Here is a 25,776-nt window from a genome sequence, read left to right on the forward strand (position 1 = left end):
AGCTAATTTACTTTTATGAGAATGCCTATTGATTTCTATAGAATTATTTATTATTCTTAAAGGTGATTATTTTGTTGGTGAGGGGCTATTATCACATAATTCTAATGAAAATGACCGTATTTGTTATGTTTACCTAATTAAATTTAGTTAAAGTTTAACAGTAAAATTTAGAAGTTTAGCAGGAGAATTCAAATTTTCTTGGCATTTGGAATTCTGTGGTTTGTTGGAGATCATCTGTAGAATAAATTTAAATTTTTTAAAAGCTTTCATTATAATGCATGTTTATTTATCCACAATGAACCTCTTTAATATCCATAAGAGCTTAATATCATAATTTCTTTTAATGTCTTGGCCAAATGTGAATTAACAAATCCCTTTGGAAAATGTGATTATCTCCATCCTTATTTGTAGGGTGACTCCTCTCTTTGTGAATTCCAAATCACTTCATTATACTCAAGTCCTACGTAGGTAACACTGCTGGGAAAGTTGTTATGGGTCTCCTAAAATAACAATTAAAATTAGTAATAACAATCACTAAAGAAAATAGATTGGTTAGCTTGTTATGTAACCAAGGCACTGATGTTGGATATTTTTTTCTACTTTACTATACCTACTAAGCTTAACTGCTTAAGTTTATATTTTACTGTACATAAAACATTATTTTATACCACACTATATAAAATATACGTATCTATTATATAAAATACTTTACCATAATAGACAGACTCTAAAAGCATGTGTATGCCATGAGAAAAAAAAAATCCAGAAAAATCCATACAATGAAGAGACTGGGCAAGAACAGCATAGGAAAACTTCATCTCTTGGCTTTTACCTCATTTGATCAGATTTATTTCAGTAACAAATCCCTGATTATCATAATAGACTTCCACTGATTGACCATGAAGCTAGGATATGAGCCTTCACGGATCAAGAAATCAAAAATTTCCAAAACTAAAATTTTGGAAACAGCTGCAATTTCTGTTCTGCTGACTTAAATATCCAACCCAAACCAGCATGAGTAGATTTTTTTTTTATTTAGAACTGGTATTGGGTGCATAATAATAATAATGATAATAATAATAATGCATATACGATAATTGTATCATTAAAAGTGGTGTTTTTATAAATTTTTCAGACTGGGCTTCAATACATCATTGGTGTCTTCCCCCTTTCCAACCAGTATGGGCTTTTTGCTCTTGAAAACCCACGTCTAGCAGATAGCCAGAAGAAGATCCAATGATCTTCCTTGCTACAAAACTGAAGTTCATTCATGATGAAGGTAAGATATGTGCCTGCAATGAGGTTTTCGTGTTGTCTCAGTTGTGCACAGCCACTAAAAACATTCAGTGAAAACTATTGAAAACTACTGTTTTGTCACTGTGTTATATTAAGGAGCCACATGCCACATTATTATGCCATACATAAAAAAAAAAAAAAAAAAAAAAAAAGACTTGGAAGAGCACTGTCTCCTGGGGTAGAAAGCTGTGATAAGCAAGAATAGCACTAATATTACCAAAGCATTTACCCTGAAACCATAGCCATTATCTGAATTCTTGACTTCCCTCACACCCAGAGTTCTTTTTCTCTATTGTTAAGCATGAATCAGGTTTTATTTTTAACCAGAAATCTCAAAGCAATATTAAATGAAACTTTATTAATAAAATCTCATAAAGTATTATTCAGAAGTTATGTAGAAAAGCTTTACTATACTCCATTAGGCAGAGAAAATGTTGAAAGGATATAGGTAATGTTCATTTTCAAACAGTTTCTCTTTTCATTACAAGACTTTGCTATTGTCTTCAATAGGAAGAAAACCAGCCTCTGGTGAGGTGATGTAAAACTGTGGGTACCACACTCCTGAATCACTAGAAATGCATTTTATATTAAACTAAAACTGAAGTGTGGCATTTCTTATCACATAGGAAATAAAGTACATATTAAAAAGGTAGAAGCATGGTTTTAGTACTGAGTCGGTTCCAGATTTTGGGTGTCTCACCTCTCCACAGTGTGGTATTGTGGTGATGCATGCTGATCATGGAGGAAAGAAGACAAGCTAGGTACTGAAGCACTTGTGTCACCTTCACCTTTAAGGTGAAGAGAGAGCATAGCTTTTCCCAGCTCAGGTGAAAATAGCAGTAATGGGGAGGGTGAGTTCAGCCTCCTTTCTTAAGTGTTTTCTCAGGATTGTATGGAAAGGAAAAGAGGAGGAAAGGATAAAACCTAATGAAGTATAGAATGCTTTATCTTCCTTTTCTAAGGACTGGAAACATGGTCGTAGTAAAGTCTTAAAATTACTGGAAGTGCTAAGATCAGTGGGCAAACCTGGCAGCTTCAAGTAGCGCTGTGTCTAAGGAATGTATGCTCTGCTGAAATGTGTTAAAGCATGTCTACCATACACTTCAGTAGTGTATAGATTACTTGTTTCTTTCTTATAATCAGCTAAGTGTTTTATTCAAAACCCTCAGTCTTCTACCTTATAAGTTTTTTGGCAAATATTTATATATTTATATATATGCCAAATATTTGGCAAAGATTTTTAAGGAAGAAAAAAATACAGGATTTTTCATTAATTTCCATTTTCCCACAGGTCTGTAGTTACCTATTCTTTTTGACATTCACAATAAGTACACTTATATCTCCAGCCTGAAGAGAAGAATGACTTTAGGGCCTGTATTTACCAGAACTGTTTATGTGTTTACTTCATTGTTACTACTCCTGTACAGAGAAAGGGTACAGCAAAAAAACACAAAATGCTGTACACAGGCAAAGGAACTTCTGTAGTGTGCTCCTAGAAGTGAGCCTTTGGGACTGAGACCTCAGTAGAAGAGATCTTCAACAGAGATACTTTCTCCTCTTGTCTGACTTTCAGCAGAAATAACAAAGAACAAAGACCAGTTTTCAAGAAAATTAAAGTAACGGACAACTTGAATTTAGAAAGAAAGTGATCAACTGTGAACACTTCTAAGGAAGAAGATAGTAGTGTGTACAGACTCAGAAGACAAGAAGAACTGGGAGAGTATGCTACCCGAGTTTTTGCTGCACAGTAAGTGTCTTAAAGAGAGGTAGCTTATAAGACTTTGTTATTGAATTTCACAGTTTCTTGCATTTCATCTCCTATCTAATATCAGATCTGCAAATCTATTTAACAATTCTTGGTACTCTGGTTTCCAAAATGGCACAACTCTGACTGCTTTCTTTTCCTTGGAGATTTCATTTATAGTTTTTCCTTTCTTTTGCTCTGTACATACAACTAGGGGAAAAAAAAAAAAAAAAAAAAAAAAAAAAGAGATGTTCAGTGTTGACTAAAGAATAAACAAAACCAAAGAGATGGAATTCAGAAGTCTCAGCTTGAAATCAATGGGTAATTGTGAGGTTCTTGATAACGTATGGGTGTTCTTTATTCTCATTTAATGGAAATCAGTGTGAAAGAAAAGCCTTGGAACAAGTAGTTGACAGTGCTTCATTTTCATATAAATTATTGCTATTGTCAATGGCTCAAGCAGTGATCAAGACAGAATGTTGAAACTGGGAAGAAGACCAAAAGAGCTAGTAACACTTTTTTTTATGTGGGAACTGAGATAAATGTATAATAGGAAGTAGGTTGTAATACAAAGGTAAAAGGGCTAAAAAAATGCTGATGTTACTGGTTAAATAAATCAGTAATGTCACTACAGTAGTTACAGTACTATTCTTTGTAATTCCTTGCAAGATGTTGCCCAGTGTTCTGTCTTTAAATGGTACCATAAGCAGCATGTGTATAAATTCTGTACCCAATAAGAACCATTTATTTTACTAAGTTAAAATGAAACATTAAATTGTTGTAGCAAGAAGAATTGAGTTAGAGCACTCCTTTTTGTTCAAATGAGAGAAACTGCTTAATAGCACCCTTGAACTATTAGTCTGCAAAGGTTTACTTTGAAGCCATACAGAGAAAGAAAAAGCACTCTTTCTTGATCTCTCTAAAGTTTTAAATGCTTTTCACATATAAAGGCTCATTGTCATTAGAACAGTAACCTCGTCATATTTCAAACGTACTATTACAGACACAGCTGTGATTTAACAGGTCAGCTGTTACGCAGATGTCTCATGAAAGCTAAGTGGCATTGGTAGGGTTGAAGGTTTAAAGCCTTCGAAGTCCTAAAAAGCACTAACAATAGTCAAATATAACATGCTTAGTAAGATCTGGCTCTTTTTTCTGTATATCTTGAAAAAATGTTGGACTACTATACAAGTAGTGATACAACATGAAAGTATGAAAAAATCTTGTAAGAAATTCTACCTTTCTACTCTCATATTTATGATAGTCCATGGCTGGTATTCCTTAGCATTAGCTGATAAGGATTTTGTCTCTTTTGTCTGTTGCCAGAAATTAGAGATGCCTATTATTTTGTTTTAAGTGTATGACTAAACTAGCCTTTAAAAATAAACTATATCATCTAGTATGTAATCAGCTGGGGGATGGGAAGAGCCCATTAAACTAAATGAACCTCTTGAACTGAATGAGCCTGGACAGAAGGATTGGGCCTGAAATTTAAAAAGTGTTCTCTATTTACTGATGGAAATTTGGTTCCTAGGACAAAATCGCTAATAAGCTGATTTTGCTGAATTTCTTTTCTTAGTGGAAGGAATTTAGCACTGCTGAGGAGATTTCAATCCAGTACAAATTTTTACTTTTTCTTATTTTTTTTCTTTTTTGATAATTGATGAGAACAAGAAGTTTTTCTTTTGCCAACCCATAAATTATGAGGGCAAAGAGGAATCTATAATGCTATCATTATTCCAGATAGTTCTTAAGAGAAGTAATGTTCTCTGGGTTTGTCATACCACTTATTGCTACCAGTATTAAGAGCTTTTCAGTTATGATCAATTCATGCACAAGCAGTATGTGTGATTTGGCACAGCCCCAGTATGAATTTGTGGGATATTTAGAAGCTTGTTATGAAATCACTTGCATTACAAGACTGGATTTCTCTATATTACTAAAGTTTAAAGATTTTTTATCTTTTTTTTTTTAATTTGCATTCTGAGTTGTTTTGTTTTTCAGGGACACGTTTTTTATGTTTTTATAAAGAAAGGCAGATTAATTGCAGGCTCTCATGTTTTAGTTTTCAGGACAAATGTCCAAAATTCAGAATAAATTAAGTAATTTGTACTCAGCACAGAAAAGTAGTACTGCATTTCCCTGGATGACTTCTCCTTTACCATCTAAAAATAGGCATCTTCTCAGATTATGCATTGATGTTTAATTAACATTTTAATATTATTTTGAGTGATGTTCTTTGAACTACTGTATTGTCTCTTTTCTCTTCATAGGAAACTTTGAATTGTTATTCTGCACCATCTCTGTGGCTACAGACCAGTCTCCAAGCTGCTTGAAGAAGAGCTGTGCCCTGATTTTTTGCCACTTGTGTCATAATATAGTTGCTACAACTTGCAATTAAGCTTTACCTTAAAAATACATTCCTAATCCATATAATTATATGAACAGAAGATTAAAAAATTGTAATCACATATTTCCACCACTCATCTCACTAAAAAACAAGCCTTCTGACTAACCAGCAAATTGGCAAATTTTTATTATCTTATTTTTCCAGAACATCTTGAACTAATACCTATCCTGGAAAAACTGATGAGACACTCCTTGGTGTCAAAAAAAGAAAAAAAAAAAAAAACAATGCACAGAGCTTGTAACACAGTGTGGACTTTATATATAACCCATGAGTTAGAAGGAAAAAAAGAACGTGAGGAAAGTATTAAAACTTTATTTGAAGTTCTATAGGTCACTAAGTGCAATACATGCTCCTCACACTGTAGAAATATTTTAAAAAAACATCAGACTTGAAAGAGGTGAAGAGAGAACTGTTCACCTTTGATACCAGAGTCATAAGCTGAAGGCACATACTTCTGTGACCTGTAGCACCTATTGGTGTAAGTCTTATTGGGTATGGTTCCTTTTGGCGGTGAAGTTTTGGAAGTGAAAGGACTTTTTTTATGCCAGTCCAGCTTGGAAGCATAATTCCCTTACTACACGAGAACACCTTGTTCTATGTAATACCCTTTGTAAGGTGAAGTGGGGTTTTTCCATGTTATTTCAACTGCCCTGGTCATTATAGTGGGAAGATGCAACATGACTGGGAACGTCCTTTAACATGGAAGTAATTACCAGCATCAAGGATGAACTGTGATTCTGCAAAGCACAGCAAGATTCTCAACGGACTATCTGGACTTTAACCACGGTAAGAAAAGCCTTGAATCTAAGAAAATGGGAAAAAGCATTCTCAATTATTTGATGTGTTGGGTATATTCTGCTCGACATGAAACTGCTTTTTTCTTTTTAATCACTGGAAATCAACAACTCAATCATGTATTTATTAAATAAATATTCTGTGCTGTTTTTTAAATTTAATTAATGTATTAAAAAAAGATCCTTGCACCACTATTGGCTCTGATAAACATACATGATATTCTATGTGTGAAAATAAAGGAGGTAGAAAAATATTCCCTGAAATATTGCATTGTCAAACTACTGTCTAGAAAGCTATTAAATTGATCTAAATCTTTGGTTATCTAAGAAAGGTCCTAAATGAGTTCCATTCTTGAAAGTGGAATAGCCACTATGTGTACTGTGTTTATATTTCTCTATGAAGGAATTTTGAAAGGAATTATGAAAATATAACTGTTTTTTGAGTAATTCTAGGGGAAAAAAACCCACAAGTATACAAAAGTGAAAAAGTTCTGTCTGAAGAAAAAAAAAAAGAAATTGGAAAACAAGATTTTATTGCTTTAATCTACAAGAATAAGCTATGCTGAAGTTAGTCGGACCTTACTTGACCCTCAAACATGCATTAATTATTTTATATAAAATTTAATTTCCTTTGCAACTATAAATAGTTCTTCTCACTGACATCCGTCAGAGACAGAGGGTTTTTAAAAACTTTTTGTAGTGTTATTTAACACACCTCCTAGATGATTTTTTAAGGTCCTTCTTATTCTACTTTGTTATGATTCTGAAATAATGTTATAATTCTGCAAAAATAATGATTCTGCAAAAATAATTCAGTGATTAATGAATTCTACAGATATAGTACTGCAGTCAAGAAATAGTTGAGGAGAAAAAGCAAAAATAATAAAAAAGAAGAGGGTTAGGGACATAAAAAAAAAAAAGATATATGGAAATAAACTAGACTTTAGCATAAGACTAGTTCTTTGGGGAAAATCTGAGAAATATCTGAGACAACTCAGTAGTTATAAAGTCAGTTTCCTGGGTGCTGAAGATAAACATCTGTAAAGCTCTGCATAGCTATAGGGTGGATATGGAATAGTCTGAAAAGTATTCATTTTACTAATTCATGATTTTCATGCCCCTGCTGACTTTCTCGAGGCAGTTAAAGAGTCTGAGAATTGACATATATTATGCTTAAACTTCAGGAATCAACAGATCTAGATTGAAGAGAACTAGCTTTCATTTGGGTAACAATGGATATTTTCACTTTTGATTGTCTCACTGCACCACCCTTTATAAAATGATAGACTTTGCCCAGCTATTGAGACTTCAAATTTTGCAGTCAGACTAGGTCAGTGAAATCTTTTATTCTGATATCTCCTCCATAGGAACAGCTCCTCTTTTTTTTTTTTTTTTTCCCCAGTAAGTATCTGGAGCTGTCTACTCTTTGATTTTTCTTTCATGGTACTATATTTCTTATACTCAGTAGTGGCTGAAATAAATATTCTGAAGGTGACTTATGTGTCTAAATGATAGCATGCATCAGATCCCCATAACTCTTAGGTCTGGAAGTTATGCTGTACATACTTAAGAAGCATGTTTTGGAGAACGAAACAAAAAGGCAGGAGAACAAACCCCAAGCCTTCTTTTTTTTTCTTTCTCTACTTCAAGAACCATCACATTTATGTTATTCTAGTACTTACAGTTCCAGGTCAAAGTAAAAAACAATGCATCAACCATTCTATTGATTAAAACCTAGCAAACTAGTGAAGATCTTGAGAAGATTAAAAATTCAGTCGCATATTTATGTGGTCTCACGTTTATAGGTACGCTTAATAAGGTATGTTTGTTTAGATTTGTGAGTTTAAGATGGAAAAACCTCATGACCTTGCACAAATTATGAAATATTTCAGTTCAAATGTAAATTTTTTTTTAAGATTTTATTTGATCATGTTCATACTACTGAAAAAAATGTTGCATTATTTACAGACCATGATCTGATTTTTCTTTCTATCTTGCATAATGCAAAAAAAAAAAAAAAAAAACTCTCATGAGAATTACTGATGTATTGTCTAAATTATATTTTACTTAATAAGTAGATTGAATACTGAGAGCTTTGTCTCTTCATTTTCTCATATGTCATACAAAAATTATTTTTTACAGGTTGTTCCTATGTTTTGTTTAAATGACCCAAATCTGAATGCAAACTAAGATAAAGAACAGAAACATTCCAAAATTAGCATCAAAGGAAGTGATAGTTAATTATCTGCTCTGCTTCCAAAAGCTTACAAGTAATGGAAAGTTCTTTTTTCAATATGATAGTTATAGAAAGAAGGAAGAAGCTGGAAAACAGCCATACACATGATATAATTCCCTCAAAGACTGGAGGGTGTCCAGACAGGAACATCAAGAGGCTTTTAGTGCGGTTAAATTAGAATCAATTTCCCTTGTGGAAGGGGGCTAATTTGCAGACAGAAAAAAAAAACAAGCTGCAGTGGAGATTATACCTAGTAGGTATGGCATAGTCAATTACTGAATTTCTCCATTTCCATCTCTTCTCAAGATGCTGCTGCTATGAAATAAAAAAATAAATAATAAAATAAGTTCACTTCAATGTATTGTTTATTAATTTATTTCACTAGTTAATTTAGGCAATATGATAAAAGGCAAAGGGCTAATATAATAAAAATTGCAATAATTATAGTAAGTTGCTTTCAAGTATGTTCAGTTAGTTTTATCTGGAAACAGAAATACATCTTAGGATCCATGAGAAGCATGTTTCAATAAAGACTTCAAGTGAAATGAAAATACACTGAATCTTTCCCTTGCAAAGTATGAAGGAGAAAAGATTTTCAAGGTGATGGCAAGTTAGTTACGTGAATTTCAGTTATTATACCTGCTAGCTAAAACCTAAGCACAGACAAGATACCAGTGTGAATATTTAGATATAGAGGTTCTCCGTATCTGAAGTTCACTAAACAGGTAGTCATGTAATGAACTGTTAATGTTGTGTATTAAGCCATAAAATAGGTATGAACTGAATTAACTAGCTAATTAAAAAATGCATTGAAAGGTTTCCTCGTTCTTGTGTTCTGTATTAAATGCTTTCCAAACTTCTAACTTCTTTAAAAACTGTGAGATTTAAACACACAAAATGTCATAAAATCACAGACTATTATGATTTGGAAGGGACCTTCGAATATCATCCAGTTTCAACCCCCTGCCATGGGCAGGGCTGCTACCCACCAGGTCAGGCTGTCCAGGGCCACATCCAACCAGGCCCTGTGCATCTCCAGAGTCAGAGCATCCACAGCTCCTCTGGGCAACCTGTGCCAGTGCCTCACCACCCTCTGACTAAAGAATTTCTGACTGAAGAATTTCCTCCAAACATCTAGCATGACTTTTAATAGAAAAAGACTTCTAGTTTATGTAAACAGGATTTATCCTCCAAAATTCAGTTCTCAAAACAAGGTACATATTGAAATGAGCAGGATGACAATATGCAATCTGTGGAGTAGTTTGACATTATTTCCTAGAAGAAATAACTGGGAAATCTGTTTCTATTATAAAACCCATTCTCGGATAAACCAAAATTATCAGAGACAGGATATGTAATGTTTAATGCTAGGAATGAACTCCATTCGGTTGGAAAATGCCTATCAGCACAGTATTTTGTTGCGTACTGCAATTACAAAGTTAATTTTGCAAATCTCATAAGCTGAGCACTTTGAAGATTCTTTTTACATTCCTTAAATGCTGGTTCTAATAATGTTATGAGTATTTTGAACAACTTTATTAAACTCAAGTAAGTTATTCTTTTAAAAAATATTTTGTGAACTGTTACTACTTTTCTGTCACTAAGAAGTAGATCTAGGGGTAAAGATAAGAAAACTTTGAAGGAAGCCACTTCTATTTAAAATGAATGATACGTTACTGAATCTTATGTTTTTTTTTAATCCTCTTCCTGTTTCATGCAATACATACTGCTTTAGAAATGTCTGTTATTCTGATTGTTAAATCTCAAAGTTGAAAAATGTTGAAAGGTCTTGGTAGTAAGCAAGATATTATTCTGGTATTCTGTCCTTGGGACAGGAAAGGAGAAGAGTTAAAAAACAAAAACCAAACCAAACAAACAACAACAACAACAAAAAAAAAAACAGGCAAGTAAGGTGGACAGGAGAGAAGACTAGGACATTAGCACCGACCCATCAGGAATCTGTTCCTACTGTAAAGGAAGCCATGATAACTGAAACTGGGTGATGAGACCTAAGGCTGAACTTCATTTGTGCACAGAAAGGTTGTTTCGTTTAGCTGTTCTTCAGGAAGCAACTTCAAGATTTATATCATACATAGGGATAGAAAGGTATCCAGGCTAAGAAATAGGTAAACCTGAATATAATCTCTAGCTCTATGCTAAAAAATATATATATATATTTTTAATTGAGCTCATTGTCAATTACTGACTGAAAAAAAATCAGTATTTGTATAGGAATTAATTATAATCAGCAGAATTAAAAATAAATTTTAAAAAAACATAATTCTAAGTGATATGAGGGTATTACTAAATTGAAATAACTACTTGAATATATTATACATCTGCATTCACTTTCATTGGAATTCCACTGTTAAAAGCAATAAATTTTTTTGAGTTATTACGCCTTGCCTTAGAGTATGTAAGATGGAGGACGATAGAGTCTCAGGCGTATTTATCTCAACAACAGAATTTACGAGGATACTTGAAATACTGTATAAAGGACATACAAAGGAGCTTTGAAGGTTTTCTTCCTAATGTAAGCGTGGCCCAGAAAACTAACTATTGAAGCACTTCTAAGCTGCACAGGATTCAAAGCTGGAGATTTCATTTTCAGAGAGAGCTATCTAGAACTGATCAGAGATGTCTGAGTAAAATATATTTGGAAAACATGGATTTCCCTTATACTGATTTTTATTAACCATCAGGAGATTTTTCAAGAAAGATACAAGTAAGAAGGGGAAATTATTAAAATAGCCTCTTTCATAGAGATCAGTTTGTAAAACAAAGAGCAAGAGCCTGCTTTTGGACAAGGCAGAGAATCTAACTGACTTTTGTATAAATCATAGATACTGAAATCCAAAAGCTATAGGGTTGCTTTTTCAATCTGAATGACTGGATGCTTAAGTGTAATGGATCTCATTAAAAAGCATGAGAGTAAGACCAAAGCTAAGTAAATGTCAGTATATGTTGGGTCAGTATAATCTGGATTAAGTAAAAAACAACTCTTTCTCAAGCATATATTATGAACTCCAGGCAAACAGGATTATTTCCCAGAGTTTTAAAAGAACTCTTTATTTGCTCCCATCTAATGAACTATAAATCCAAATTGCAATGTTTTTTATTTTGCTTTCTGAGAAAAAAGATTTTTCAGAACAAAAGTGAATGCATGCAAAGTAAATTCTAGCTATTCAGCTCGGTAAATTATGATTAGTTTATGCCATGGGGCAAGATTTACATCTTAAAAGTCTTTTGTTCCTCTCTTTCATGCCCAAAGGTTCAGTTTCTGATATTTTCTGTGCTGTTCAGGAGTTAGGAACCAAAGGAGGACAAAGACTATGATGGCCTCATTCATTTGGCTATAAAATAAAGATGTCTACTTATGCTTAAAGTATGGTTTCTGGTAATCTTTTCTGGAAATCAATATATATAGTACACAAGACTGTTTTTGATGAGGAACCCTAATTCATCAAGACCTCACTCACAGCCAAGAAAGAGGCAGAGGTCACCTTATTCTGTTTCTGGTCACGTGGAGAAATATTATGCTATACAATGAAAATATCTTGCTACTGGACTTTACAAGAATCTCTGAACATGCTGTTGTGTATAGCTTAGAACAGCAGAACTAAACAGAGTGGGTTGAGTAAATATTTTCTTGAACTGATAGATTGGTGATTCTTCCTCTGGGATGTTAGAGAAAGGTTGTACTAAATGTTTCTGCTGATTGAATGCTATGTGCAGCCATAGAATAACTGTATGTTAACAAAATGAGGGGTTATTAAACAGGTATTTAAACAAATACTGTAACTGTTACGTTCCCAAAACAAGTATGATTACAGACTGGTTTTCCACTGCTTCTTCAAATCCTGTTTTATTTTCTCTCTCTCACAGTCAGTACAACAGGGTGTGGAAATTTAAGTCCACCTTTCGCTTTATAATTTAAGTTGGGTTGAGTATGGAACACAATTATTTAGATTTCAAAAGAAATGCAATCTCCTATACTAAATGAATTTTAATTTAATTGTACCCCAAAATGTTGTTCTTCACACTTAAAGAGAGGCTAATTTTTAAATACTTTCAGCTCATTATTTCCCTTTAAGAATTTAATTACAGATTTTGTCAGGCAAAAGTACTCCTTTCTGACAGAATCTTGCTTTAGTGTAAGCCTAATTTTCATTCTCACAGCAAATGTAGACAGCAATGCATGCTGTCCCAAATCAAGATGCACATGTGATAAGCTAGGAAATAAGAGGGAATCAAATCAATTTTTCCCTATTAGAATCAAATTAAAAGCAAACTAAGTAACAGTTGAAACAAGTGTTCTGAACAAACAAACAAACAAGAATCTATTTTAACTTGATTAGGAAAAAAGACCTTTCCTATTGGTGATTTTACATGCAGAAGAGAATATCTGTCCAAGTTCCAAGCAGCAACCAACCACTCCACATCACTAGAAAGTTAAAGACATAAAAATGGTGAAAATTAATTGGAAATTACTTTTACAGAATTGAAACTCTTTATGCAGCTTAATATAAACGTCATTAAGATTTACTGCTTATTTGAAATCTCTCACATCTTCAAAAACTGAAAGAAGAAATAGCATAGAAATCTAGTTTATTTTTCCTATTTTTTTTCTCCTCTCTTTTTCTCCAGTTTTTCTGACTTTCTTCCAACTCTCTTAATTTATTCTATGTACTTTGAGGATATTAAGCAACACTTTTTTCCTTCTCCTCCCCCTTACCTATGGTGCTCATTTTCTCTATCTAAATTAAATTCTGCTAGCTGATTGTCTTTCTTACTTGTGGTTGATGCCTCTATTTATTTACAACAGTTCCAGTTTCATAGCTTCCTTCATGATATTAGCGGCAATACCTCTTCCTCCTGGCTTATGTCCAAGCATGTCGGCCTAAATACCGTGTGCCACCAAGGGCAGGAGCCAGAAACATGGTAGAGCAGATCTGCCCACACGGCCTGTAAGTAATCTAATTGCTGCTTAGCTAGAAGTTTGGATAGATGACTGTGTGAGAGCTCATTATACTGCTCTGATGATGAGAGGTTGACACTTGTGGTAAGCTGTGATGTACGTTAGGGATATATCCCATTCTTTGATGTTCTTTCAGACACAGGAGTTCTCAAAAAGTATTTTTCTTGTGCAAGAATAAGAGTAAAATCCTATACTCAGTTTGCTTTCTTTCACTTAGAACAAACTTCCAGCCAGCCACTTTCATCTCTAAAACGGGCATGGGAAAGTATCTGAACAATTCTAATTAAAAGATCTAATAATCTCTAAAGCAGTCTTTGTAACTAAATATCAGCCTATTAAAATTAGGCCAATCAACCCACATTTTCTGTTGGTTGCCTTGCACTTTTCCAGCTCACAACAAAAGGATATACCTATGATCAGTATAGTCCAAGCATGGTTATATGCTTAGCATTCAGAATCACTGTTCTATAAGTGATGGCACACTAACAGTATGGACACTTCATTTATTTCATTTACTGAATATTTCCCACATTACACATGGAATATTTTTGTAACTGTGCTTTCACAGAACTAGAGAACAGTTATTAACTTTATGAAGAGATCCCAATAATTACGTGATCACCAGATCACAAAACATATGCTCAAAGTGTTCTTAATTTTTTTCAATATCATGAGATTGAAGCAGTTTTACTGTACTATCAATCTAACATTTTCTCTCCATCTGCTACAACTAGTACAACAAAATACATGTGTTAAATTCAAGAAAAAAGGATTTTTTGTAATGTGCTGTTGAGGGCTGAAGGAGTTTTTCAGCTATAAATTCAGTTGCTGCATAATTAACACAAATTGACATAACCAACATTTTGTAATTAGATTCTTTATTAATAAATTCTAATTGTAAAAACACATGGATTTAATTGACATTTAACATGTTAGCTATTGCAAGCTTGATATCAATTAACACACTTATCAAATGTCAATTACCAGTTTTTCAGTTTTAATTGCTGTGAAATTGACTTGCCATGGGCTACCTTTTTAAATGTTAATGTATTAACAATGTTCACACATTTAATGTAATAAATATGACATCTAATATGCTATTATTGCTTACACAATTTCACTACGTTATGTGAAAATTTAAGGATATTTTCTTCATACTTATTAAATAACAGTAAGATTAACTCATTAATTTACCATTTAATTAATTTTTAGGCCATTTTGAAGTAGTTATCTCACAGCATTCAAAATAGTTAGTCAGAAAGGCAAGTCACCATTTTAAGCCAGCATCAGCAGACATGTTAGAACTATTTCTGAAAATTGTATTTTACAGTCAGCTTGCTTTTCAATAGAAAATTCTGTCATGCATCTCTTATGTTCTCTTGTGTTATCTATATAAAATCTATATAAAATATCCTTCCCAGTTATACCACATTCATTTAAAACAAAACAACAAATCCAGCACATGCACTACCAGTGATGGTCCTGTCAAATGGATTGAACAAATGTCCTTTCCCTTCTTTTATGACCCGTTGATGGCATTCAGCCATAATAGTGATATAAGATTTTGGTGGTCAGGATTGGTTTTGAGTTGACAGCTTTACCACTGGCATCATCTTAAAGGATGAAGATTCCATTGTGTGTAAAATAATTATACCAAGTTCATATATAACATTTTATTTTAATCTTTAAAACTGACATATTTTATGGAGCTAAGCACTATCCCCGATTTAATGGAAAGTGAGATGCAATAAGGTCAAATGATTTGCCTAAAGTCTTGAAGCTTGGCAGTAGCAATATTGAAAATAAGTTCAAGTTAAATTTTTGGAGTGGCAAGAGGATCAGGCTTCCCCAAAGGCTGTGCATAGTGGTGACAGATGAAAGGAGTATTAATCACAGGCCTCCTGGAAAGGAGAGCTGCTTATTTAGCAGAATAGAATGAATATTTAAAAAGACCTTTCAGAGCATTGTAGAATAAATGCATATATCTGTAAGTTATTATGTCTTAAGGGCTAGCTATTAAGTGAGAGGATCAATGCATCAAATAGTGGATGCAGAACTTTCTGAACTAGACCTACATGAATCATGATCTTCCAGTCTGCTAGTGAAACATACACACACAAAGCCAGAGTTCAGACTTCACATCAGACTGAACTGTTGGATTGGACTTCTCTTTCTGGATTGCTAAAAAAAGTCATGCTTTTATCCATAATGGAGGCAAATTCCCTCTCTGGTTTCTGGGCTAAAGGCCAGCCCTTACTATGCTTTGATAGTCAGGAACATAAGGAGATGCTTTGCAGGTGTCAGGCAAGGAATTTAGATTAGCTAGCACTTGGCCAAAGGAGGTCGAATGACATACAGATCAGTTCTATATTTCCCAGTGTCTCTAGGAGCAACATCTAATTGAGCTTTTTTATTGCTTACTCCTCATGACTTTCATTCATGCTTTTGTTCCTTCATTCTGTGCACTAAAACCTAGTCAGATCAGGATTTTAGCATTGACACTTTCTACTCCTGCTGGCAGAAAGCACTTTAATGCTAATTGCTGAACCATTCTAGTTCCTTAGGGATTTGTAGCACTTCTGAGATCTAATAAGATAAAAATTCAATTTTTAGCACTTTCTATAAGTTGGTGGACCTGCAAGATCCAGATCCTTTAACAGGCAGGAAGTCATCCTTATTAAGTTTCTCCTAATACACAGAAACTCATCTCATACTATAATGCAGTAACCTTAATCTTGTCACTCCTTCATATGAGTAAGTGTTTTCTTGAGGACTAGTTTGCTCTCCTCTAGAGATTTGATCCCTTTCTTTGTATCTGGTTAGAGTCTACTAGGACGAAGTTGCTCAGTTGTCTGCAGTAACTGTTCATGCTTCTTTGTAGGCTTCCAGGCTCCTGCTGGCAGGAGAATCTCATCTGTATTACAAATTAAAAACTATTCTGATCCGTTAATTGATAAATGATCTCTCTTACACATCTTTCCAGAGAAAGTTAATCACCTCCATCTTTTACCTCCTTGCATAAAGAAAGAACATAGAGGTGTCATAATTAAGAAATATACAGGAAAGTCTGGCTAAATAAGATTTTTGCAACAGGAAGATAATAAATAGAAAACATTTACCAATGTTGTAGGTTTGCAATGGGATCTAGGAGAGGTGGAGCCAGGCTCTACCCCTTCTGGTAGCACAGGTGAATTACCTTCACCTGTGCTCCCATGGCTGACTCATTGCTTGCCTCTGGTGGTCAATCAGAGGTTCAGGCTGTGATTCAGTAGTTCCCATATACTCCCTCTCCTCAAATAAACATTACTTAGAGGTTCATAGAGGTGTAAGTATGAAAAAGAAGGGAATAAGTGGGAGAAAAGAAATCAGAAAGATGATTCACTAAAGATCAATAGCTTTTCCATCTACTAAGGAATAATTTCCTAAAATGCTCACACCTACTTTCTCATCTATGATTTTCACATATGTTGTATCAATATTGCATGTAAAAGTTATGACAAGATGAATGTAATGAATTAGTGAAAGAGTGATATCCAATTGTCTCTTGTCTATTATCTCTTTCTATTCCCAAAAATCTCAAGGTGCCAATAGAGTTTCTTTGCATCTATTAGTTTACTGTAGCAGTTTGACTGCTATTACTTTATCAAAAGTATTTTAGGGGAAACAATGATATCAAGTCAAAGAATCATATTAAACTATCAGCTCTACAATACTCTTGTGTCTCTGTTTATTAAGAATCGTGTTTCATCTGAACTCTTTTAGTGGGATTTTTGGAAGTGAAAATGTTGAATTTTCATCAACAATGAGTGCACTTAATTAGAATGTCTCTCTTTGCTCGTTCCTTCTAAAAATGTCTCAGAAATAATACTATCATTAAAGATTTTATTTTTAAATAATATAGCTGAAAAATTGAAGGGCTACTGCAGCAATCTTATTGGTTGGAAAAAAAGATTAAATGTATTTTAAGCAACAGTACATGACAAATATGTAGCATTTCCATAGCTTAGATTTTATTTCATTAAGTAGTTTTAGTAAAAGCCACCGACAGAACAGTAATAGAGTTAAGTAGAATATTCCAGAATATTGAATACTCATACTGTATACTTATGAATGCTAGCAGTATGACAGGAAGTATTCTTGTGTGTGCACATAATTATGATGCATGATTGTATAAAAAAATGTAATTAACAAATCACAAAAAAACTCTGTGATAGATTCTCAGAACCATAGGATTAAACACTTACACTGTGAACTTTTGATTGACTTCCTGGCAGTCTATCCACTAATCCATCTCTCCTGAGACTTAATTTCACGCTCCAAACACTGAACAGCTTCGGACAGCTGCCATTTAAAAATAAACAAACATAAATAAACCATCAGTAAAAAAGTCCTTCAGTTCTCCAAACCACCAAACAGAAGCACATCCTGATTAGAAATGGCTGCTTTTTCCTTCGTAGGCAGAAATTTCCCCAAATGTAAGCAGAATCCAGGTGTGTGACATCTTACACTCTTACCATGTTTGTGGCCTGTCATTTAGAAATGATATGTCTCCCCTGTTAGGAGATGCATGTAGAGTCTATAGACTGGCAAGTCTATCTCTTCAGCGAAAGAAGGTGCAGAGCAGGGGACATGCTGGAAGGATTAATGACTTCTGTTATTTTCAGATTAGTTACATGGCTGGAAAGTCAGAATTCACTGTTTGATAGACCAATATTCTTATCTACACATGAAAGCAAGGAATCTTTAGGTTTTTGTTATTTCATCTTTCCTCTTTTTTTTTCTATCACACTCAAATTGAACAGATTATGAACCATGAAGTGTCATAGTGCAGAAGAGACTACAAGGTAAATAGTATGACTAACTACAAGGGCAGCTGAAAAGTACTGCCTCCTATTTTATTATTTTGGCCCACAGCATGAGAGGCAGATGTCAGTGGAACAGCAGTAGAGGCTGAACCTTCCCACGAATATTCCATTACACTTTCTTGCTTTGTGACAGGTGGCAGCAGAGGGAGATCCTGGCAAAATGGTATTTGACATGGAAGTGGGTATTAAAAAAGGTGTGTCACTGAAATCCTCCATGCAGAAACTATGTACCCACTGACATTCATCAGCGCTCGCTGAACATTGATAAGCAGTAGATGTGAACACAGTGAGGTGACAGGTGCTGCATTTCAGCAGTGGTGACAGTGATGTGAAAGACAGGCCACCTGTAAAGCTAATTTATATCCTTTGGGTCTGGCTGAGTTTCATTTTGAAAACAGTTAGATGATGGCTCAAGTATAGCCATTCAAATCATAACTGCAATGATCTTTCAGAATTTCAAGTAGAATATGTGACTCAGACAGCAAGATTGCCATTGCAGTTTTACTGAATTCTCAGTAAAACCTGAAATAAGTGACAGCTAACAAAATGTTACTGTTGCAGCATGTCACATATCAGGACTGCGTACCCACTGATATCAGGGTCGACTTAAATATTTAGTGTGTTCTAAATGTTTCTATCAGTGTTAGTTGATGACAATAAATCTTGCCCTGATTCTTTTCTGCATAGATAAAAATGGAAGGAAAGAAAGAAGGGAGGAAGGGAGGAAGGGAGGGAAATGTCCAGTTAAAATGCCAGTTTCTAGTTAATCCATTAAGCACATTTATGAAGACATTATCTTTTGTCAGCACTGTATATGTTAACTAATGAGCACAAATTAGCCCTCCTAGTTTTAAATAGCTATATAGACATACGCATAAAATTTTCCTTTCATTTTTGTTTGTATATTTGGTTGAATTTTGGGTGTTTTTGTTTGTTTGGTTGGTTGATTGTGGGGTTATTTTGTGTGGCTTTTGAAGTTAGTGTCTTTGGATATATGGAAACAACTTAAAATACTTACTAAAACTCCAACTATACCAAGATTAGTTGACATAGTTACTAGTCATGTACTTGTTGCAGGTCAACATGCTAAGAGTAGTAATAAAGGGACACGTTATGATCAAGCTATTTTATTTCTTAATAATTTAAAAATCATGTTTGTCTGGTTCATATAGTGCAAAATACTTGACACAGCTTACTCTTAACATTGTCTTTCTTCTTCAGAAATTCAGAAGTTTTCTTATACTGTATTTTAAATACTTTTTATATTGGCATGTATTTTTGAAATATTTCACATATTTTGATAAGGCCACACCCTTAATAAAGTTTTGAGCACTCAGTAAAGTTCAGGGCCCTAGAACAAGCTTCCTAGAGAAGCTGTGGACTCTCCTCTGAAGTTATTCAAAATCTGTCTGAATGATTTCTTCTGCAACCTACTCTAGAACTGCTTTAGCAGGGGACTAGATGAACTCCAGAGGTTCTTTCAAGCCCCTACAATTCTGTGATTCTTTAAAAATGAAAAATACCATTCCTATTTTATTGTTTGGCAGTTAATCCCAAATCTTAGTACTGTGCAGAGTTAAATGTATTTCTTTTGAGACAGCTTTGAAACATTAAACATATCCTTTAGTGTGTTCCTTTTCATAGCAACATGTGTTTACACTAGCCTTATTTCAAGAGCAAATCTTACCTGTAGATTATGATAGCTGAATGTAGATGAATAGGACAAATAAATTTCAATAAGAGAAGCAATCCAGAATTTTGGAGGCTCAAAGCGTGCCTTGCCCAATGGACTTAGCTTTTATTGAGGACAGTCATAAATAACTTTAAAATATTCCAGTGTGATAGGATGGAGCTGAAGATTAGGTCATTATGGAATTATAGTTCCCTTGCTTAATGATTTTACAAAATTGCTTGGCAATCCAACAAAGAGAAGGAGCACAATGTGGTGAATGCAGGCTAATTAAACCAATAATTGCTTCCTGTTGTGCTCCCAGATAATGTGCCCCTGATAATTTTAAATGAAGTCTTGAAGCTGACTTCTTGAATGAAATGCTGTGCTAGTTAAAGCTTCACTAACTTTCTGTGTGCTTAGAAACTGGCCTACTTCTCAAGGTCCCTTGCATTTCTCAGACAAATATTGCTATGGTATGTGAAGAATACAAGAATAACTTTCCTGTATCTCAGGTAACAGGGCTCTGAATTTCTGTGTTTTCCCTCTTTGCAGTAGTGTAACTAGATGGTCTGATGTCCCCAAACAATTCTGAAATTAGAAGCTGTAAATTAAGCCTTTGGTGTTCAAAGTTCTATTTCCTTTCTGTTTTAAGACTTAGGAGAAGATGCAAACTTCTATGTACCTCAGGAATGCTAGCTTGAATCTAGAGTAACTCCATTGGGATTTACCACAGCTTTTTGAGTTATATCTGTGTCAAATGCAAAGTATGTGACTGTTGACTGGCAGCTATGTTTAGAACTTGGGAAATAATTCATGAAGTCCCCAAGAATTTCAAGGTGATCTTCAAAGTGATCTGAAGAATAATTTGGAAACTTTTAATATGGAATTTGGAGGAAGAGTCTTTAGCAGTTAATCAGGTAAAAGAAATTCTTCTGACAATATCTAGTTATAAATTCTGCTAGAGTTATATATGCTGATTCTGAAGGCTCACTTTTGAAAATAATTTTTTGTCATTTATATTTATTAAAAAAATATGCATTTTAGGTCCAACAGTAATAAAGATAATATGTTTTAATATAAGTGATAATTCTATTAAACCACAAAAGAGAAAGAATTACTCTTTTATTTCAATGCTACTTGTTATTCATACGTAATCTCAGGTAAATGTATTTAATTTCCTTTTTGGTCCTTAATGATTTTTTTCTGAAATATTTATCTGATATGTCTAAATCTATTTTTTTTTTTTTTTTTTAATTCAAATGACAAATTAAAGAAAAATAAAGGTTTTCAAAAGCGTTAGTGAACCGTTATGCTCAGGGTCATCAAAGTTAAAAAAAAAATCTAGTATTGTTTCGATTCTGTCTAAGAGGAAGCATGATGCTATTTGAACTGTATGTTTTGGGGCATATGAATGCATTTTAATTATTTTAAAAATATATTTATTTAGGAAACTAACCTTACAAATAAAAGCATAGGTACATTTTTGAAAGCTTATTTTCTAGTACTGAGAACCTACCTAGAATAGGTGAAGACAGAGTTGCCAACTATTGCTAATACTATATTGCAAAATGCACGTATTGTATGTCCACTGCAGTCTGTTGTAACATTCTTAAAAATAAGATCAGGATCTTTCAGTTCACATAAGCTGAAATTCCTATTGGTATTCACAAAGTTGTAGAAGTAAAGTCTGGTAGAACTAGCTAGTAGTCACTTTCCTATTAAACCTTGCAGTAGATGTTCATGACTGAAATCCACGGTTATTCAGCCCAGAAGTATATCTCAGAATTAGCACTCTTTTAAATTGTTAAGTACACGCTTAGGAATTGTGAAACTGCATTTTTTCTTGTCTTTTTAATGAGGGATAGGTCCAATATATTTTAGTTGGCAGCAACTGGGCAATGAAAAACAATATTGCTAGTGAAGATTTTATTTCTATTTGCTATGTGTCTTGTTAAGCTTTACTGATCTAAAACCATCTGTTTAAAAAGCTGTAAAAAAATAGGCTGCCAACACACATAAAAGCAAAGCAAAACAAAATAGGCTTAATATCCACAAGCTGATAGTTCACTGCAATATAAAATTGCCTAAAGATGGATGAAGAGTAAGACGATGATCTTTATAGTGACAAAACTTGATTTCTACTGCATATGATTGATAATAATTGCCTTCTTTAGTGAATATTTACTTGCATTCTCATAGTATCTTTTTATTTTCTATTGTCTTGAAATAGTTTTAAGTATGACATGCAAGTGTATTTTTATCATCACCTTTACTATATAAACTCTAAACATAATAAAAGCCAGAAGTAATTTAAACTGATAATGAAAATGTTATAAGATGCATATAAGAGCAACAACATCACTTGTGTTAAGACATTCAGATGTGCTGTCAAGTAACTGACTTCATTTCAGAGACAAGCTGCAATTATGTAATAAACTCTCAATGAGAAGATTTTCCAATATATTTGAACACTGCATAATTTAAGATAATATTGGCAAAATGAATTATTTACAGCATTTTATGTAAAGTTTTAATTTAATTTCTCATTGAAAATTTAAAAACAATTGGAATCGGCTGTAATCTTTTCCACAAAATCTAATCATATATCCAAAAATGAAAAAATGGATAAACAAGTGTTGCTTTATAGTTGCAAGATTTTAACAACAAACATATTTCAATAATACAATATTTATATAAATCTACTATAGAATAGTACACAGTAGTTAGATTTTTCCTAAGCACTTTTCACATTAAAGATGATTTACTAACCAATGAATTACTTGCAATGATTATCAAACCCTAGAATTAACTACAAATAATAAAGATTCCAATTCATAAAAATTACACATCTAAATTTAACCCTCTCACCTACATTCCACTGGATAAAAATGTCAGCATACAACTAAAGGACAAAATAAAAGAAGTGGGAAATAAAGAGAATAGCAATCATTATACAAATCACCATCGGAAGATGCAGAAAAATCAATGTCTTATGGAATTAGAGACTTTGGTTTTGATTGATACTTTTGAATATAAGAGTTTGAAGTTAAGAAAATATATCCAATAAAGTGTGTGTCCCCAATGCAGTATGTGATTTGTGAAGGAAAATATAAGAGCAGAAGTAACAGTGGCAAGAAATGACAATATGCCTGAATACGGTTTTGGGATAGAATTATTAGAATACTGTATCTACTTATGTCCATACATCACAAGGCAACAGAGATTTTCAGGAGAAAATAATGACATGAATAGTTCCATCTGAGAAATATGTTTTATATGAAGAAGATTGATCTATTTCATTTTTCTAAGAGAAAATGAAGTGACTTGACAGTCTTATAACTAACTTCCACAAACTTCTGATGGTGTATTTCTTATTATTCAAATAGAAAGGACAGAATGAAATCTTGAGTCAGACTAAAAATGAAGTGACAAAAGTTCAGGTAATTAAGCATTAAGAATTTGGATATTTTTTTATAAGCAACAAGATTTGAAGACTTGTAAATCTCTCTTTACACAGACTTTAATTATGTATTTAATTTTAACTTTGAAGGTTATAGATTTTAAATACATATTCTTTAATGTCTTACAGTGGATTTAATGCTTTTAGACTGTGACTTAGTGATTTTTACATAGTGTTTTCCCTTACATAGTATTTCTTTCTAAAAGATTACTTCTTAAAATCAATAGGTATACAGACATTTATTTTTCAACAAGAGTCTAATGTATATTTGCACTTATTTTAAAGATGCTTAGACTTAAAGCAGTTCTCCCCTGCTTTTTAAGGTATTTTAAGTAGGCAAAGGTAGCAGAAGAAAGGGAGAAGAGGAAAGAAGATGTTGTGAAGCGACAGAAGATGGTATGACATAAGAGGATGAACAGATGTCTTCAAGATTTACCAGTCAGTTTTGGAAAGGTATTGACCACTTGTGTGAGATTATACTATGTAACTTGTTTCTCTGAACGTGGATGAAATATTTGTCTAGGCTTTGAATGTAAATTAAAAGAAAATAGGCAAACAAGCTCTTCTTATTTCAGTCTATGCAGACACATTAAAAAGAATGCCACCTGTAGTTTCAAATTATTTTCATGCTTTGAATATTTATAGACGATACTTTTTACGCAGTTCCTTGGAAACTGTTAAGTTCAGTAATAGTTTAGACTTACAAAATGGTTAAATACTCTTTTATTTGATAAGTTTCATAAAATAAAAATACAAATTACATTTTTGACTTAAAAATGAGTGAGAATATTTAATATATTGACAGTTAACACAGATAATGTATTGAGTCCTGTGTATTCAAACTTAGGATATGACTGTATGGTTAGGATTAAATAGTTGCTTATTTACATAGCTTACATGTATACATGGTGGTATGTAAGCCAGCTATGCTACTGAAGCTACTTGAACTATTTAGCATAGTGTGTTATATTCAATGGATTTTTCTGAGTGGACACAGTCTCTAGTTATTATAGCTACACAAATTCAGGATGGTGAATGAACTAGTTCTCCTTGACGGGTGAGTAAAACTATAATGATGTCATGTAACAAAGTGGCTAGTATTTCAGATTTCACCTTATGAAAGCTTACCTAAAATTTAGGTTTTGCATTACTCAGTGTTATATCGCTAAACTTCGTCTTTTAATCCCAATCTTTCCCACTAATTACCTCTCAAACCCACATTATATGTATAGATAGCTGACAGATTTAGAAAGCCTTCTTTGAGAAAGCAAAGGTGTTTGCTAGTTCAGTGATTACATTTGCTTTAGTCTTCATAATTTCGATGAGAATGTTCTTCCTATAATCTTGAACTGTCTTGTACACATACGAAGGAAAGAATATATTGTACAGGCAAAATGATGTTGTTATTTCCCTCTCCTTCTCCCTCCATGATATCAGATTATTTCAGGTTATATTTAGTTACTCTTTCTCTACTGTGTAAACTTTCTGGTAGATAATGCTGTAGGTTCAGGTAACTGTCTTGGTTTCAAAGTCACATAGTTTCCTAAGATAATCCTGTTTTTGAAAATTAACAGTGTGTTTATGAAGTATATGAAGAGGAAATGTCTAATATCTTTATGATTTTCCTCTTTCTGTACCTAAGTTTTGGCCTGAATTTGTATCTATTTACTTAACAGTGTTTTGTGCTAATGTAAAATGTCAGTTCCTGAATCATGATGTTTTAAATGTGCATAGCACCATCTAACTCATGTGCCAAGATCAAACTGACCTTTAGCTTAGTACACAGTTTGTGACATGCAGAAGATTTTGATAGTATCAAAAACAGTATTTGTCTATTTATTGCATAATGAACATCTAGCCAGCCATGCAGAACTAACAGTGCACAGGTAATCCGTGAACAGCATAGCTAGAGGGAGAAGACAGAGATTAAGACCAGCATTTCTGATTGTGCTAAAAATATTCCTATTAATTCTAAGAACTGATCTAAACTGCATTTACATTCTTTGTGAACTTTCAAAATTTATTATGGCATTCTACACATGAAGAGATAATACAGTAGAAAAATTAATACTAAGTGGGAAAACTTAATCAACGTTGAATAAAACCACAGAATGTTACTGACAGGTTATCTTCTATTAAAATATCAATATGCAATGCTGAAGTCTGCAAATAACAAACTGAAAATAACTTCAGCAACTTAATTTCTCTCTTATCTCTAAGATGCATGAGGTACTAATATTTATTTTCTTCCTGAAATCCAAGGAAGTTACAGATCATCCTGTTACAGGGTTATACGTTAAGTATCAAATATTTGGAAATGA

At 33.3% G+C, this 25,776-nt stretch overlaps 1 long non-coding RNA gene across 4 annotated transcripts in view; it reads left to right on the top strand.

The window, feature by feature from the left end:
- Positions 1-24,058, top strand: part of LOC149918062 (uncharacterized) — a 48,551-nt gene extending 24,493 nt beyond the window's left edge. For 2 of the 4 annotated variants that reach the window (XR_016466340.1, XR_016466341.1), the window contains exons 5-9: positions 1,136-1,279; positions 2,870-3,043; positions 5,314-6,236; positions 20,648-20,912; positions 23,779-24,058. This is a non-coding gene — a long non-coding RNA (uncharacterized LOC149918062). The remainder of the gene's footprint in view (positions 1-1,135; positions 1,280-2,869; positions 3,044-5,313; positions 6,237-20,647; positions 20,913-23,778) is intronic. The other 2 variants (XR_016466343.1, XR_016466342.1) reach the window with 2 other exon arrangements.
- The last annotated feature ends 1,718 nt before the right edge of the window (positions 24,059-25,776 follow it).

The sequence above is a fragment of the Phasianus colchicus genome, chromosome 4 (genome assembly GCF_987193195.1).
Source record: "Phasianus colchicus chromosome 4, bPhaCol1.hap1.1, whole genome shotgun sequence".
In the NCBI taxonomy this organism is placed as follows: Eukaryota; Metazoa; Chordata; class Aves; order Galliformes; family Phasianidae; genus Phasianus; species Phasianus colchicus.